The sequence below is a fragment of the Paramisgurnus dabryanus genome, chromosome 2 (genome assembly GCF_030506205.2).
Source record: "Paramisgurnus dabryanus chromosome 2, PD_genome_1.1, whole genome shotgun sequence".
NCBI lineage: Eukaryota > Metazoa > Chordata > Actinopteri > Cypriniformes > Cobitidae > Paramisgurnus > Paramisgurnus dabryanus.
This window is the reverse complement of record NC_133338.1, coordinates 53,925,790-53,943,724: the sequence shown is the minus strand read 5'-3', so window position 1 is coordinate 53,943,724 and position 17,935 is coordinate 53,925,790. Positions and strand designations below refer to the sequence as shown.

General features: G+C 38.1%; 1 pseudogene; it reads left to right on the top strand.

The window, feature by feature from the left end:
* Positions 1 to 17,612, top strand: part of LOC135743647 (blastomere cadherin-like) — a 36,395-nt pseudogene extending 18,783 nt beyond the window's left edge.
* Positions 17,613 to 17,935: the final 323 nt, after the last annotated feature.

Sequence of the window (17,935 nt, the reverse complement as noted above, 5' to 3'; positions counted from 1 at the left end):
GTTCAGCATCATTGCCACAAAAGAAACATTGGATGGAGTATGTACTGTACAATGATTCAGCAAACTAAATAATATGGACTTTTTGTTAGCTTTTACAAACATTAACACAATCCTTTTGACTTTTATTTTTACAGTTAGTAATGTATTATTAGCCTCCCATTCATTTGTATTTTATGCCATATATCTGTTTGTGCTAAAATGAATACAACTTTAATGTCATAATTAATATTCAGTATTTATTATCTTTGTTTTGATGTGGCATATGTCATGATTTTATTGATTTCATGTAATTGTTGTCTATTTAGAATGATTTTATTGTTCATTTATTTAATATTGAAGCAGTTATTTAAAGGATTATTCCGGTATTTAACACTTTGAGTCTCATTTTTGGTTTGTTTTTGATGAACTACAGTGATGGAAACAGAAATTTTGACAATGGGTCGTGTCTTGACTTTTTGACTCGTTTAGAAGCGTCTCTTGACTGCTTCAGAGTGGAAGTCAATGACCATGCACAAACATGTCATTAAAACAACACTTAACGTTCATTTTCAAAACTGTGCTATTCACCGAGTGGTTTGTGGTGTTTGTTGATGATTAAAAACAAATATATTGGCACAATGTATGATTTCAATCCGTGTTATTTGCTATAGTGGAACAATTTTTTCAGATACCTCACAACCGCGTATATACTTCTGCTCTATATTTGAGTCTGAAGCGTTAGCACACTCCCGACCACTTGATGGCAACAACCACTTTGCCATACAAGTACGCTCGGTGTCTAGCGTATAGACAGTCACAATCGAGCTCAACTTCAAACCTAAAGCTGGTCACTGAGCCATCAAATATGGGAAAAATTTCTTCTGAGAGAAACCGAGCTAAAAAACTACAACCACATGTAAACAGACCCTTTTCTGTTTCCCAGTGGCGGAGTGATACATCAGCGAGCAATGAGTCTTCCAAGAGAAGTCAATGGAATTTTACAAAATGCCAAATAAAACATGACAGAAACTGTATTTCGCTACACAACTTGTTTTAAATCATCAACGAACACCACAAACCACTCGGTGAGTAGCAAAGTTTTGAAAATGAACTTTAAGTGTTGTTTTAATGACATGTTTGTGCATGGCCCATTGACTTCCATTCTGAAGCAGTCAAGAGACGCTTCTAAACGAGTCAAAAAGTCAAGACACGACCCATTGTCAAAATTTCAGTGTAGTTCACTGTAGTTCATCCAAAACAAACCAAAAATGAGACTAAGGGCCCTATCTTGCACCCAGCACAATTGACTTTGTCAGTGACGCATGTATCATTCGTATTTTGCACCGGCGCACAGCGCGTTTTTCCCTCCACAGACGCACCTCGGCAAACTAGGGAATGAACTTGCGCTCCCTGGGCGGTTCAGCGCAAAAAAAGGAGGCGTGTTCCGGCGCAAACCATCCCTGATGCTATTTTGCAGTTTCAAAAAACAATTGCGCCACTGACCAGAAAAAAAAGTTTAAAGTCAGTGGCGCGTTGCGCGTTGTTCATTATGCAATTTTAAGGGCGCATATGCTTGACCATAATGTATAGCGTGCACAACACGCACACACTTTGCATCTAATCTACACAGATGCAACAGTTATTTCTGCAAATCATAAATTGTTACACTTAAAAATATTAATACACGAGATAAGGGAAATCATAGTGGTGAGCATTGTGGTGATAGTTTTTATTTATTGGGTGGCTGCGTTAAAAAATTCTCATGCAAATAACGATTAAAATATTTTCATAAGTTTTGGTGTGGCTGTATTACGTTTATTTTATGTAAATAATAATTAAAATGTTTTCATAAGAAACCTTAATGTATATGAACTTGATTTGTAAGTGTTCTTTGGGGTTGGACCTTGCTTGCGTTTCTTGGGTCCGATTTCAAAGCCCCCAAACCCTTTCAGCTGTGAGGGTGGACGCAGATCTGTGTAGAGGCAGATCCACCTCCCGTTACACGGCGTGCCCGATTTATGCTGGCAAGCTTGGGATTCCCCCGTCTCCTGACATCATTGTAGCGCTTGGCTGATGAGACTGTGGCTATTTCCTCTCACGCCTGTTTAACCTACGCTGATTTGGGCGGGTTTCTCCTATCCCCATACAAAAAACTTTTCTGTCTTTGACTGCTCTTACAAGAACGTGGGTCTCCTCGGCTGTGAACCGCTCCTGGCATGCGCCTGGTAAATCCGTCATAATAATAGCAACCCGCCACGGAACTTGCGCCCTTGCGTTTAAAGGGAATGTTGGATGACGTTCTGATTGGTTTATTTGACGTTACGCCCAAACCACACCTATGAATAATGAACCTACTTCAGACCAACCCCTTATTGATTTGCGCCCGGTGCAAGAGTTATTTCTCACGCCGGGAAAATAGCAACAGCGCCCAAGATCAGCCCACAAACTCACTTGCGCGTTGCGCTTCACACTTGCGTTTCAGATCGTTAAAATACGGCCCTTAAAGTGTTAAATACCGGAATTATCCTTTAATATCCATATCTAATTTGAGTAGTGATTTGTTATATTTGCATAATAATTCATATATTTATTTTGATGTAAATTTGTTGCAAAAAGTCTCGGAGTCAAATGCAAGTTCACAAATTTATTGAGAAGAGATTCGGACTCAGATCGCCGAAAGTATATCTGCCCAAACCACTGCGCACAGCACTACCCACTAGACCAGTGATAATGATGAGTGCATTCATAAGAAATGTAAAGGCAACTGTTCAGATGTAAGCAGGGGCGCCGCTAGCAATTTTGGGCCCTATGAAAAAATAGGGGGTCGGGCCCCCACCATACCCATTTCGCACCAAACATACAATCCAACCTACTGTAGCTATTCAAAATCTTTGTCTGTAATTTAATAATACAGAACTATTTATTCTGCTATTGTTTTGACCACAGTTATCAGTATTTATAGATACCTAAAATGTCTGAAGCTAAGATAATTTATAGTGCAATGTAAATTTAATTGAAAATATACAGTAAATTAAATCAAATATTCAGAGAAAATGCAACATTCTTAAAGATTAAAGATAAATGTGACCATGCCTGTGAAAACCCAGCTGAAGTATTTCTTTGTAATTTACTGTTTTCCACATAAAATCATCCTATATAATGTAAAGAACATTTGTGAAAATATAAACTTGATATCTTTAATGTTGACTGAGTAATGTCATGTCAGCGATTGAAATCATAGTGAAATTAATGCTTGAAATAAAACTCTGATGCTTTTTATCTCACAATAAGATTTGAGACTTTCACAGGCAGTCTCAGTGACATACTGTATACTTGAACTGTTACACACACGACATTGAGGGGACGAACTAAGTGTGTGATGAGATCGTAACAAGGCGTGGTGAGCTTGAACCTGCTTACATCACGAGGCATTTTTGGACCCAACATCCAATACAAAAATTCAACTGCAGTAGCCACCGTTTAACCTGAAGAGGGCAGCACTCAGACGTTTTTACACCAGTATTGAAACACTTTATATCCAAATGTCAAAAAAACTTACTAAAATCAATGAACAGTACTAATAAAAGCCCATTCTTACAGATCATTAACTAAAAAAGTTGGATTAGGGTTTAGTTACTCTTTAAGAAAACATCTATACTGTTATTAAATGATTCTTCAGACTGTTTTTTAATCAACGGGGCTCTAAAATGAAATGAATGACAACTATAGCAGATTACGACATAGATTTCCATTGATTTCTTAAACCTGTTGCAAGTTGAGAAGCTTTATAACATAACTGGACTAGTTTAGCCTTAGTTGCATTTCAGTTTTATCACAACCAACTCGATTCACGACTGCATAAAAATACTTCCTTGGCATATTGCGTTACAAAACTAGTGTGTAACTGATCGCAGTTCTAGTTTATGTTAATTAGCTTATACGGGCTACGTTAATTAAACAGCTTATAAGGGCTGACTTCGCGTTAGAATCATAACACAAAACAGGGAACGTAAATCACCTTGTGTTTTTTTAAACTGAGGTGAACAGAGTGAAGATTTATTACAGTGGAAAGAAAACTACATTGTATTGCTCCAGCGTCACATTGTGTAAACTGCATTTATAGTAAGGAAGTGCACATATGCAGATATCATAGCAAATAGCAGTAAATACACACACCTTGTTCTCTTCTGAAGTTCATGCCCACTGTGAGACCGTGGATTGAAGATGGCGCTAAAACACAGAGTAAAGACGGGGCGGAGCTAAGAGGGCTCAGCTTAAGGGGGTTGCGTGTGCGGCACAGTCCTTGGCTGGGGCCCTCAAAAGTTCATGGGCCCTTAGAATCGTTCTAACTTTCCCCCCCCTTACGGCGCCCCTGGATGTAAGAGCACAGCCACAAAGGCTGATATTAGTCAGGTAAGGATATTTATATATCTAAAATGACTGCAAAAAATAATAATACCGCTCACATAAATGCAAGTGGATATGACCAAAATCCACTCGGGGTCTCAAAATTCTCTCGCGACATAAATGTAAGTATAAAAGTACATGACATTTAAGTCACTTTAGTCACACACAGACGGTCTCTGCACTTAAGTATATCAAATTTGCTTTACTAGTCATTTTAATATACTGTTTTATTTTTCCTGTTTAAATTTAAGTGTACTTTATAAAATATATAAAGCACTAAGGTAAAATGATTTGCACTGGCAATTTAATTATAACTTAAAGACAGCTAAAAATATTTTAAAGGTTATGTAAAAAAAATGTGCGCAATGAATGAATGTACTTAAGCAACTAACAAGTTTAAACACGGTTACTTCTTTAAAAATGGGGAGGAGACTGCCAGAAACTCTGAGTTTACATGATAAAACTTGCCCCTGACCTTGCTCCTGTTGCAAAACTCGTTTAGTTTCCTTCAGAGCAGCATTTGCATGAGTTTACCACTTACAGAAATCAAAGCTGAGACTTAACACCTTCACAAGAAGAAAATCATCATCATGCGGTTAAAAGTTATTTTCCTTTGTCAGGTAAGATTTGATTCCTCATAACAGGGAATGTTTGACTGATGTATTGATAAAGTAACAGGTTGCTGAATTATTATTCGTATTTTAAATATTTTACCACAATGTTATGAGAATGTAACATTGTTTGAATGTTAATAGGCCTTTTCATTTTTTTTTTAAAGATATACGAAGTATCATATTCTTAGTCAAAAACATAATACTACTTAGTGTTACAAATGTGTTTAGGGATGTTAGCCATTATTGAATTTCACCAGACTTGAAAAAACCCCGAAATCAAACACAATTCTTATTTCTGAAACAGTGGCGGAAGGTGACCTGTTTTCCGAGGGGTGGGAATTCAATATATGTGTTCGGATGTGTCGTGTGTGGTTCGTCATGTGAAAATATGTTGAAAGGATTTATGCTTGTGTTCACAAAATACTCGCAAGTATGACGAGCAACACACATATTGGGGTAAATACATTTGACGAGCTTCGCATTGTGTGCCCTTAATAAAGCAGTCACCGGCCGCCACTGCTTAAAATGAAAAAATAAATTAAATGTTAAATCACAGACAAGCAGAAAGCACCTAGATTGCTAAACAAAAATTCTGACCTATGAATTGTTTTTTATTGTAAGTTTGAACACGGTTTAGAAGTTGTCTGCTATCAACATTATCATTGTGTTTATTTCAAAATATTTAATTGATGTATTATTAGACTTCATTTTTGCACTAATTTGTCAGAATCAGAAAGCGCTTTAATGCCAAATGTGCTTATGTACTTAAAGGAACAGTATGTAAGAAATTTATATCAATTAATCATAAAATGGCCCTGATATGTCACTAGACATTAAGAAATCATTTTCATTTCAAATACTTATATCACTGACAACAGTGGTCTGGCCAGGATATTGTCATGAAAAGTGGAGTTGCAGCCCTCAAATGATGTTTCTCATTTTGTGTATTGGCCACCAGTTGTGGGATTGCAATACCAGTTTTAGCCTCAAGTTTTGTGATTGCAATACCAGTTTTGGCCACAATCCTACATACTGTTCCTTTAAACAATTTGGAGTGGGGGATACCTGGAGCTCTGCACTCTTAGGAAGGATGTATCTTTTTGTGTTAAGCTTTTAACAGATTGTGTGTCATTTTCATTTACAATAAAGTAATATAAAAAATTAAACATGTTACAAAAATTAAGTATACATTTTTATCAGGTATTTTTGTGTGGATTAGTTGAGTTGTCACCTGGATTTGATCCGGTGGTTAAAGTGCAAAGTGATCATCTTCTCAGAGAGAAAAGACTCAGAAAAGGTAAGAGACTGAAAATGTTCTTTCAAAAACAATATTTAGTTTCAAAAACTTTACTCTAAAGGCTTTGCAATTAAATATTATAGAATTTAATAGTTAATGGATTTAGACATTTTTACATAATTTAATTGGTTAATCTGTAGACTAACATTTTTTTTTTCTATACAGTATGTATGTTTACACCTATCTAGTTTCAGATTTAATTCCTAACGTTAATTTTGTATGTCTCCATTTTATTTCTTTGATTTCTTTAACACTTTTAAAGTCGCAGTTCATCATATACTGTCAGAATAAAACACTGCAAGATGCACTGAAAAAAATGATTCATTCAATTTACTCATTTTTTTTAAGGTATGTGGTTGCAATCAATTTATTTAAGCTACATTTAAACAAAGGTTTTGTATTTTATTTTACTTTACTAATCTTTTTTGTTTAAATGTAGCTTAAATAAGTTGATTGCAACCACTTACCTTAAAAACATTTGTACATTGAATTATATTTTTTTTCAGTGTAGAAGCTATTGGTTTAAGACAACAATATTTTAAAGCATATTGTAAGTGTTGTTGATATATTTTAGCCAGATACTCTCTATAAAATAGATGCCAAACATTGGTGCAGGGTTCTTATATTAAATATATTTTACTTTTTAAACTACAAGACTTTGGAGGTGCACTGTGTAACATTTAGGAGGATGTTTTGACAGAAATACAATATAATCTACATAACTATATCAGTGGTGTATAAAGACCTTACATAATGAACTGTATTGTTTTTATTACTTTATGAGACGTTTTATCTATACACTGAAAAAAATTATTCATTCAATTTACTCAATTTTTTTAAGGTAAGTGGTTGCAATCAATTTATTTAAGCTACATTTAAACAAAAGTTTTTTATTTTATTTTACTTTACTAATCTTTTTGTTTAAATGTAGCTTGAATAAATTGATTGCAACCACTTACCTTAAAAAAATCGATTAAATTGAATCATTTTTTTGAATGAACTATTACATTCATGACCTAATAATAATACAAATAAGTTATTTCTCAGTTGTAAGCTTAATAATTAAGAGTTTACAACACTTAAATTAATAAAATGAAGGCCTGTGTGAAAGTAATAATGTAAATTTTAAGTTTCAATTTAAAAATTTTTCCATATCTAATATAGCTAGACAACACAATATATAGAAAGTGCAGTAAAGACATATCAGGATTTAAATAAAAAAATAAAGAACATAAACAACTACATGAAGGGAAGTGAAAGAAAATTACAGTAGAAAGGCAAGACAAGACAAAAGCCACAAAGTAAGGGCTCATCAACAAGAGGAAGAGTGCCACAGTCCTGTGTCCTGTGCTTTTATTTTGAAGTGATCTCTTTTTCTTCCATGTCTGTAGTTCTTTGTAGTTCTTTTGTTCATTGGTCCTTGTGCATTATTGTTTCCCAGGTGTGTCTTGTTACCGTTGATTACCATGTGTACATATTGCCCTTGTGTTTTAAGTTGTCTTTTGTCAGTCGTTGCATGTGATTTGCCAGGCTTGGTTTTGTATTAGTTTCTGTTTTAGCATTCAGTCTTTTCATTGTATCCCTTTGTTTATGTTATATAAAAGTCACTTGCATTTGGATCCACCACCTCTGTCTGCCTTTGTCCACAATGTTACAAAGAAACAGATAAAAGTGAGAAAAACTGAAAAGAAATAAGGCAAACAGCAAGCTGACACACAGATTAGAGATGCAAAACAGACTTTTATCTAAAGTAATGGGAGGCCAACTGTGCATACTTAACATTTTTGTGATGTAAATTATTTAGGTCATTAATGGTGCTTATGAGCTAAACACCACCAAACATTTATATAGCTTGATGTAAAATCAAGAGCAATTCATGGTGTTGTTTAAAATCTTTTTCATTCCTTAATGTAAAAATACTATATTTGAAAAAAACTTGTTTTCGCCATCATGTGTCTCTGACAGTAACCCTCAATGACGGAAGATCGAGAGCAGTTTTTCAGTTGGTCGACAAGCGGGTTAGAGTTGAAGGTACCGCTGCTCACCATCATGAAGATCATAACATGGATACTGCAGTGAACATTACTTCACAGGTACATGCAGATTTGTGAAGCAGTTTACTAAACAAAAAATTACAAACCGGCTAACAGCGGGTCATACTGGCTTAAGATGGCCAAGCTGTTTTTCGAAACATGGAGGCTGGTCGACCAGCCAATGAACAGCATGGACCGGCTAGCAGACTGCAAAATGTGTTGAGGTGTCTTTGAGTTTAGATAATAATGTCCATATAATCAAACATTGATTGTTTTCCAGATGAAATCTTTCCCTGATGATTTGATCGTGAGGTTTCCAAGGTCTTCATCCGGTCTAAAGAGATCAAAGAGAGGTTGGGTTATTCCACCGCTGCGAGAATCTGAAAACAGTATTGGTCCTTTCCCACAATATCTGGCTCGGGTGAGTGAACATAATGAATATACTGTACACTTTTGAATCCTAAACAGGTTTGTGTTACTGACTTTGTGTCTTTCTGTATTTAGATTAAGTCAGATTATGCTGGGGAAACTACGTTGACTTACAGTATCACAGGTGAAGGAGCAGATCTGCCACCTGTGGGTCTTTTCATATATGAGATAGAAATACAGGAGCTCTTTCTGTGACGCAGCCCCTCGACAGAGAGAAAAAAGCTTCATATAAAGTAAGTTATTTTTAAGTTAAAAATGTAATACCCCACATTGAAAACTTTAGATGTGATTTCTGTCTAAATATTTTTAAAGCTCTCACTTTGTAAATTATTACTGGTGGACACAACAGATATTTAACACTCAAACATTTCCCTGTCTTCAGCTAATCGCTCATGCTGTTGGAGAAGGAGGCATAAAAGAGAGGCCAATGGAAATATTTATCAGAGTGCTTGACCAAAATGATAATAAACCTCAGTTTACTCAAAATTCTTTTAATGGAAATGTTCCTGAAGCTGCTCCAGTAGGTAAGTGTTTCATTTCAATGATATCAAAGACACTTGATATAACAATCGTGAGCATTCAAATTACTAGGAACAGAAGCTGGCACTTCCAGTGCTTGCGTAAACCTTCCATCTCTAGATCTGAAGAGGAAGATCCAGGGATTACTGCAGGAGGCCAGTCACCACTTGTTCCTTAACCCAGGGGTTCCCAAACTTTTCCATAACAAGGCCCCCCAAATTCCACTAGGTTCTGGCCAAGGCCCCCCTTTTGCATGATGTGTTATTGAACTCATCGACAATACTACGGCAAATTTAAAAATAAATGAATAAAACATCTAGGTGAACATCCACTGAACTTTATTAGTGTTGTAATAATAACCTTTGTATGTCAGAGCTTCATATATAGAAATTTCAATACATTCAAATCTGGTACAGTAATTTCAACATTAACATTCAACATTGTACCTGTGTGTGTCAGTTAATGGAAAAAGAAAGATCTGTGTGTGTGTGTGTGTGTGTGTGTGTGTGAGAGAGAGAGAGAGAGAGAGAGAGAGAGAGAGAGCATATTAATGGGATGGGTGGGCCTGGTGGCTCCTACACAGTTTGTCAAGCCTGGGCTTCATGTCTGTCAGTGCAACACGCATGTCACTCTCCACATTTAGACGTGCTCTGTGTTTTGTTTTAAGTACTTTTAAAGTTGAAAAGCCGGACTCGCACAAATAAGTGGTTGCAAAAGGAAGAAGGCATTTCAGAGCACTCTCAGCTAGGATGGGAAAGTCTTTTTTACATACATCCAGTAGTTAGAGAGGGAAAGAGTCTCAAATTTCATTTTTAAATCCCATGAAGAAATCATCTCAATCAGCTCCTCCTGTGATTTTAAGTCCAGACAAGATCCTACATCAGGGGCAAATGGGTTTCTTACCCAGTTTAGATGGGTGCTGTCAAGGTCAGGGAAATAGTCTCTGAAATATCCCTGGAGGTGCTCCAGGTGGGATTGTATCAGTGGAGAAATGGTGTCCATCTCACCACCAGATGACAGCAGCTCTTGGTGTAATAGTGGGAACATTTCTGTAATTCCCTCCTTGAGCTTGTTTGACCACAGCGTAATCTTCAGGCAAAAAGCACGCACTTTGTCTTGCATATGCACTATGTATGTGTCACGCCCTTGCATGCTTTGGTTAAGCACATTCAGATGAGAAAAAATGTCAGCCATATATGCAAGTTTGAGAATCCAGGCTTCATTTTTAAAACGGTCAGCCAGCTGATGTTTTTCAGACAAGAGAAATTCTGCGACCTCACTCCGCAATTCATACACACGGCTCAAAACTGCCCCCCGTGAAAGCCAGCGTACGTTTGAGTGAAGCAGCAGTCCATCAAAACGGGCTCCCATTTCTTTACACAGAAGAGCAAATAGCCTGTGTTTCAAGGGGCGTGCTTTAATGAAGTTTACTACTTGTATTATGTCCTGTAGTACCTGATTAAGCTCATCATCCAACCGTTTAGCCACCAGTGCTTCTCGATGGAGCATACAGTGCGTGAACGCGGCATTCGGGGCCTTCTGTTTGATGAGAGCCGTCACCCCACTGTTCTTCCCAGTCATAGCCGCGGCCCCATCAGAACACACACCCACGCAACGAGACCAGTCAAGTCCATTTGAATTAATATATTCGTCCAGCACTTGAAAAATGTCTTTCCCGGTGGTTCTACTTTCAAGTGCTTTGCAAAACAGTAATTCCTCGACGAACATTTCTTGGAAAATGAATCTTATGTACACAAGCAACTCGGCAGCGTTAGCGACATCAGTACTTTCATCTAGCTGCAGTGCAAAAAATTCGCTAGCTCTCACCTGGTCCAACAGTTGAGCAGACATATCCTCAGCCATGTCGCCAATACGTCTGCTCACCGTGTTATCAGAGAGCGGTACGGCGTCAATTTGCTTGGCAGCATCCTCACCCAGAAGCTCTTTAACAATGTCTTTGGTAGCTGGTAGTATCAAATCCTCCCCAATTGTGTGCGGTTTCTTAGCTCGCGCAATGTGAAAGGAAACCCAAAACGATGCCCTCAGTGCTCTCTCAGGGACAGTAGCTTGCCGCACAAATGTCGCTGACTGCCTGGTCAAATGTTCTTCCTTTCTTTTAAAAAAGTCAATTGGTTTTTCGGCCTCTGCTGGATGCTTCTGGTTCAGGTGACGTTGAAGTTTTGATGGTTTTAAGCATTCGTTGGAGAGGATTTCGCAGCAAAGAACGCATTTGGGGCACTCGTGTCCGTTCTTCTGCGTGACGGTAAATCCATACTTTATGTATGCTGCCTCATACCTACGAGTCTTACTCGGCCAGGAGTTTGTTTTCTGATTTTTTGTACCTGACGTTTCGATAGCTGGCTCGTCAGTTTTTCTTTTTAAAAATCTATCCATTTTGATAAAGTTTTGACATTTTTTACTAACGTTAAATTAATAAATAGCTGAATAGCTGAGTTTTGGCGGTTGTTACCAAGGCTACATTGACAGGTTACGTGATGGTTTACCCAGCCAATCAGAATGATTAGCATTAAAAGTTTAATGTTCAGATATCGACAAATTATTATAATGCTACTTCATAAAAATACGCATAATAATATAAATTTTTTTTATTTTAAAAATACTTACTGGTATATAATTTTTTTTGCTCTTTTCTTCCAATTTGCTGCGGCCCCCCTTGCGCCACCTGGCGGCCCCCCAGGGGGCCGGGGCCCCCACTTTGAAAACCCCTGCCTTAACCCACAGTAGTGAACTAGGCAAACTAGGAAGGGAACCCAACTGGGCGGAACTAGGAACGCTCCGGAAGCCATTCGCTAAGGAGGTTTCTACTGGGTGGCATATATAATATGGAATAAGTCCCTGAGCAGTCACATGAACTTGACAGAGACGCAGAGTAGGCTCTGCTTAGGGAAAACATGGGCTGGTAGTATTAACCCCCCTGAAAAATACACACCTTGCGTAGAGGACTCAATGTGGATGCCTAAGTCTAACACACGTTTACAAAGAATACATCTAGTGAGAGGCTGACAGCCAATGCTCCACAACATCAGCCGCCAAGGTGGTGGAGGAGTACCAAACTTCTCTCAAAGTATTTATGGCACTAAATAAGCTCCATAATGGCACAACTGTGTAGTGCCAGAATGGCGCTGCAAGCCGACACATGAGAATCTAGTGAATGTGTTAGGTTTCGCCCAGCCAGCAGCTCTGCAAATGTCTGCCAGCAAGGAACCACGAGCTAATGCCCAGGATGATACAACACTTCTCATAGAGTGAGCTTTTAAGGTAAACGGGCATGTGATGCCCTGCATTTGGAAAGCAAGGGCAATAGTGTCCACTATCCAGTGCGACATCATCTGCTTGGTGGCAGCTTTCCCTTTCTGGTAATCACTGTAACAGACAAAGAGCTGATCTGAGGTCCTGAAGCTTTGAGTTCGGTCTACGTACAACCATGGTGCACATATGGGACATAACAAAGCCATGCTTGCAGCCTCACCACCTGATCTCTGAAAGGAGTGGTAGGAACCTTGGGCACGTAGCTGGGCCTTGGCCTTAATGTTATGCTGAGTTTACACCAAACGCGTTTCAGGTGTCAAAATCGTGTCTTTCACGCCTAGTTTGCCACTTGAACAGTTTTAATGCATTCGCGCGTGTAGAGCGGAGTAGACGCGCGGAAAAAGCAAGCATTTGACGTGCATCAGAGGCAAAATCCGCTTCTTGTGGGAGGGGCAAGTGCTATGCGGTTGTCTGTTTGCAAGATGACTGATGTTGATTGTGCATTTATCGAGAGAGTTACCGGATTGTATTTGGTAACCTTACTATAGGGGGAAAATAAATGGCGCGGGTCGATAAACGTCATGTAAATCAAAAGTGAAATGTGTATTTACAACTTACCAGGTTGCCTGATGTCCTCACTGACACTCTTCCAAGCGAGGTCCTTTTTTATTCCTGTCTCCTCTATAGAAATAAGAACTTGTGTCATATAGCTCCGGGTGATCGCTCATGGTCAATATCAAGCATTTCTTCATGTTGAATGAGTGACTCCGGGCGGGGCTGCCTCCACGGCAGGTTCTTGCGGTCGCGCGTTAAAGGGTGATATGTAGCCACCTCTCGCAACGCACACATCCTCTGTAACGTCTCACCAAACTTTTGAACTTTTTAAAATATATATCGTATATTTAGGGGTCAAGCCACGAAGTGGCGTAGACACCTATTGTTATTGTTAGTTTTCTTATTATTATTCTTCCCTGTTCATCCGCCATTGAAGTCAAAGGCAGCCCATAGACCTATACGTAGGAAAGTTATGTAATTTGGCACACATGTAGAGGACAATCTTAGAAGTTAATATTGCAACATAGGTGTGTCTAACTCAAACCCTTTAGCGCCACCAACAGTCCAAAAATCCACTTAGGTTCATGCTCATAACTTCTGACCCGTGAGTCCCAGACACTAAGGGGCTGTCCACACGGAGACGCGTATCACTGTATACGTATAAATTTGTTATCCTATTGGCGTTTCATCCACACGGATCCGGCGTTTTGGGAGACTGAATCCGCTATTTTTTGAAACCGGGTCCTAAAGTGGATAAATCTGAAACCGACACCCTTGCGGTTTCGTCTGTACAGCCAATCCGTATATTTTGTGAAGTGAAAACGTCATCACATCACGTGTCGGAAGCGTCACACGTAACAGCAACAGCAATAACGGCGGACTGCGTGATTGTGTTCGTGCTACAGAAGCTACTAAAGCCTACTAGCTTTATTACAGCAAAATCTATTGCTTCTATGCAATTGTGGTGACCAACAAGCGATAATGGACAACACCATACGTTGGTTATGCGCATGCTCAAAGTCTTCTTCTCCGTGTATAGTGTATATCTGTGGCAGAATTACAGCGCCCCATACTGGTCCGGCATATATACTACACCGCTTTCAGTCGGTTTCAGTGGTTTCGTGTTTACGGATTATTTTTTTAGAGCAAGGAAAAAAAATGATCGGATAGGGAATGCACCGGCTTCGTGTGGACATAGCCTTAATTCTTGCAGGGCGACACCAGCAGATGCAAATACCTCATTGGCGCTTTAGTTCATTGGCGCTTTAGTAGCTTCTCGAAGTAGATTGGTCCCGGGAAGTGCGTTCACAAAATGTCAGTCATGACGTGACGTTGTGACCAACTGAAAATACATTTTCGTTTCTGAAATTACTGAATTTGGGAAACTGACACTAGAAATATTGACCTCTTTAAATATTAACAATAATAGCAATGGGTTTTCAAAATCACACTTTTATTTCTTTTTCTCTGAAGATTATGAGTTTATGACGGTCACAGCCACTGATGCAGATGATCCAAATACTGATAATGCTAAAGTCAGATACAAAATTATCAGCCAAGATCCACCATCACCAAATCCAAATATGTTTGACATCAATTCTGTAACCGGAGGGATTCATGTGAATAGTGAAGGCCTGAATAGAGAGGTGAGAGATGACATTTAATGATTGTATCATATAACCACTGAGCAAAAACACATCCAAAAGATGTCATTATAACATCTTTTTCTAACGTTTAAAAGACGTCCACTGAGTATCCACAATGAAAGCGTTTGCAACGTCTTTTTAAGATGTCTTTTTTTGTGTTGAAATTCCTGCTGACATGCTTGTAGATCGTTCAAAAGACATTAAAGGTTGTCTTTCAAATGTTCATTATTTACATCCAATTGACATCCTTATAGAGTTCTAAATGACAGCTTTTACAACGTTTTTTTACAAAGATTTAAACACCACTTGCAGATGTCTAAAAGATTTCAGACATGCCCATTGACCTCTATTTAAACCAGCTGTACTACAGCATTTTACTTCTTAATAAGGCCACAGTTCAATTCTGTCTTACCACCAAATATACTACACAAGACTTGAGTAAAGACAGTGTGGACACCTACTGCTTTAAAATGTAAAATAATAAAAGAATACCTATCCCCATGGCTGACATGTACATAGGAGGACGACTGGTAACACACTTTATTTCACAGATGATGGCTAAAGGGATGAGGGGGTGCAAAGGATTATGTTCCACGTTTGCCGGGTAGTGTTGAAGAATGAGTTAAATGAAGAAAAAACTAACCTGTTAACTTCTCTTTCAGAACTTTCCCAAATATACTTTGGTCATTCAGGCTGCAGACATGAATGGAGGGGGTTTTACAACGCTGGGCACAGCTGTTATTATTGTCACTGACAGCAATAATAATCCACCTCAATTTGAGCAAGAAACGGTAGTGTGCTGTTCATCATCTGTCATCTAAATACCTAGAATCAATAAAAAGTCTTATGATTACACAAATCTTTTTGTTTTTAGTACACTGTATCTGTCCTAGAGAATCAAGTTGGAGTTGAAGTTGCCAAACTCACAGTTACTGATGGAGATGAACCTGGATCACCTGCCTGGTCAACCAAGTATAAGATTATCAGTGGTGATGAAGGAGGAGTTTTTAATATCAGTACTGGACCCAGTCAGCTGGAGGGAATCATCACCACTGTGAAGGTACTAAATGATCTTCATAATGTTGATCAGACAGATGTTTGTGTTGATGTACTGTAACTGAAGTCTTTTCTTGTTCATACAGCCGCTGGACTACGAGAAGACCAAGCAGTACATTTTGTCTGTGATTGTTGAGAACGATGATCCGTTTTTCGGCCCTTTGCCCACCTCCACCGCCACAGTCACTGTCAATGTTGAAGATGTGAACGAGCCTCCGGTGTTTAATCCAAAGGAGAAGCACATTACTAAACCTGAAGATGTTCCTGTTGGTAGTGACTTGGTTGCTTTTACAGCCACTGATCCAGACACTGGAAGATCACAGAAGTTAACGTAAGATTTCTTCAAAACTTAATTTCTTAATGATCAAACATGTTTTTGTTAAAGCGAGATGAAGTTTTTCTCGACTAATTTCCTTTTTTCGTTCCTTACAGGTACAGAATCGGCAGTGATCCCGCTGGCTTTCTCAGTGTCGTTAATGACTCGGGAATGATCAAAGTCAAGAGGTTTATGGACAGAGAATCTATTCAGGTCAAAGATGGCAAATACAAAGCCATCATTCTGGCCGTTGATAATGACGGTAATGTGGGTTTGTTTTTGGAGAGGGGTGCAGTTAAGATCGTTGAATTATTTTTCTAATAAGTTTGTACTTGTGTACAGCGACTGCTAGAGCGACCGGCACAGGAACCCTGATCATTGAGCTAGAGGATGTGAATGATAACGCTCCCTATATTAATGAAAGGGACATAAAGATCTGTAATCAAGAGGCGCCTCCAGTCCTCCTCTCCATCACTGATAAAGACTTACATCCCAACGCTGGACCCTTTAGTGTTGAAACTCAGGGAGACACGAGGAAATATTGGACTGCCAAGATGAATGATTCAGGTATGAATTCATGTTGGGAAAAATTATTTGGACATCAAATTCTTTCATAACTGATTTGTATTCTAATGATTATAATGTGCCCCAATGTGCAGCAACCGGCATTGAGCTGATGCTTAAATCTACGCTGGAGCCTGGCGTCTACAATGTAGTCCTGAGAGTTTCCGATCAGCAGAATCTGTATCAGGACAGCACGATTAAAGCCACCGTGTCTAATTGCAAGGGAGAATTTTTTATTATGACCTATATTACCTGTAATTATCCTCGAGTTGTTCAATCATCTGCATCATTTTGGCTCTGGTGCCTGTTTATATCCTTTCTATTGCTACATTTTATAAGACCACTCATTTGTTTTGCTCAATGTTGTGTTTGATTCTCTTGATTTTCTTTGTCCACCTTAAATTCTATTTTAGCACATGAAAGGATGTAGCAATATGAATTTTATCACCTTTTTCACCCCTGATGAGTTTTATAAAATTATAAAATGTTAATCTTGGCCCTTGTCCTATAATTAAATCATGTGTAAAAAACGGTCACTTCTGTGGTTTCTTCCAGCTTGGGGTTAGAAATAACCAATAAATATAATAACCAAATATTTTTCTTTAAACATAAAGCAGTGTAATTGTCCACGTTTGTATACAACAGGTTCCAGTTACACAGAATTAAGTATTGTGGTGAAAAAAAAAGATGTCCAGTATGTGGATATCCGGATATCCAGGTCTTATAGGAGGTTCAGTCAAAGTTGAAGTCTTACTTTTTTCTGTATCGATGATGCTGTTTTATGTTATCTGTCTTGTAATATTATTATTTTTCTGTTTATGCTTTTACTGTACAGCTCAATAGTCAGCAGTTATTAAAAAAGTTGTTGCTTTATAATACATTGATGTTGTCAAAAGAGAAAGTATTAAAACAGGATTGATAGTGTCAGACTTTTAATGCTTTTGTGTTCATCTAGTATATTATATTATATAAAAAAAAATATATATACACAATATATATACAATATATAAATATATATTGTTAGTAAATATTTATAATTTAAAAAATTGGCTGTATACTTTTAATGATATAAATCTACGGATTTAGTAGACACTTTAATCCAAACCAATTTACAAAAGTGTTTTTACATAAATAGCTATACAATATCTGCCCACTGGATGTCAGTATTTTTCTATATTAACAAATGATGGTCTGATCATCCCATGAGTGAATGACATTAAAGTGTTGTGAGAGTTATTCACAAGATGATT